The following is a 1,552-nucleotide window of genomic DNA, read 5'->3' on the forward strand; positions in this document are numbered from 1 at the left end:
GATGCAGCCAGGATCCCGTGAGCATCTTCTGGCAGGCAGGGTCTGCCTAGTGATGCCTGCACAGGGACTGGGCTGAGAGGTCCCTGATGCACCCTGGAGCCCAGCAGCTGGTCTGCAGGGACGGGGTTCCAGCTCCTGGCCCCCCTAAAGGAGCACAACACTTTGGAGGTGCATAGCGCTGGTGGGGAGCAGTGTCCTTACACTGTGCCAGCAGCAGGGGCTGCAGGAGATCTTGGCTGGGGCAGGGGTGGCACAACCAACAAGGCTGGAACAGTCACAAGGGATGTTCTACCTACAGACATGTGTGGGGCTGTGACATGTTACCCACACACCACCTCCTCACACCCCCACGCCCTTCCTGTAGCCTCTCTTACAGTCCATCCTCACAGCTCCTCTTACAGCTCCCCTAGTCCATCCTCACAGCCCAACACACAGTTGCCATGTCCAGCTCCCCATACAGCCCCCCCATACACCCCTCTCTGCTCCCATACCCTGTCAGGGCCACCCCTCCCTCACCCCTCTGACAGGTGCTGTCCTGGAATGTGGTTGTACTTGTCACCTTTAGGAGAGGTGATGTCACCCACCTTGTGGGGGGCTGACCCTGGCCAAATGCCGGATGCCCCACAAGGCCACTGCATCACCCTCTCCTCAGGTGGGCAGGGAGGGAAAAATACTAGGAAGGGTGGCGATAAGGACCAGGATGTCACTCACCATGTGCTGGCACAGGTAAAACACACCAAATTTGGGGATATTAATTGAATTTCATAAAATCATGGATTCATGGAATAGTTGGGGTTGGAAGAGACTTCTTCCAACAAAGCTCATCCACTTCCACCCCCTGCCATGGGCAGGGACACCTTCCACTAGACCAGGCTGCTCCAAGCACCATCCAATCTTGCCTTGAGCACTGCCAGGAATGAGGCAGACAGAGCTTCTCTGGGCAACTTGTGCCAGTGTCTCACCACCCTCACAGGAAAGAATTTCTTCCTAATAATTGATCTAAATCTCCTCTTTTATTTGTTTATCACCAGTCAAATCAGAATAAGGTAATGAGAAGTAAAACCAAACCTTAAACCTTTCCCCACACCCCTCCCTTCATCCCAGGCTCAAATTCACTCCTGATTTCTCTCCCTCCTCCCCATCAGGAGTGCAGGGGGACAGGAACGGGGGTGTGGGCAGTTTGGGACACACTGATCTCTTTGCAAGCATCACCTGGTTGGGGAGGGCAGAGGGGCAGAAGTGGAGAGGGCAGTGGGCATGGGGGAGGGGGACTTGGGCCAGATGAGGTGGAGGGTCCCAGGGCCAGGATGGAAAGGGGCATCCTGGATCCAGGCTGTGTGTGGGTCCCAGGTGAGGCTGGCAACAGTCTTGGGGTCTGTGGGCAAGTCTGGGTGGGGGGCCCCAGAGATAACCTGGATTGAGGGTCCTGGGCCAGGCTGTGTGTGGGGTCCAAAGCCAACCCAACCCGGGTGTCCAGGGCCAGGCTGGGAGCAGCTCCTAGATCTGGGCTGGGAGAGGGGTCCCAGGACAAGTTGGGGGGTCTCAGAGCACT

Source organism: Acanthisitta chloris, unplaced genomic scaffold (genome assembly GCF_000695815.1).
Source record: "Acanthisitta chloris isolate BGI_N310 unplaced genomic scaffold, ASM69581v1 scaffold10434, whole genome shotgun sequence".
NCBI classification, from domain to species: Eukaryota; Metazoa; Chordata; class Aves; order Passeriformes; family Acanthisittidae; genus Acanthisitta; species Acanthisitta chloris.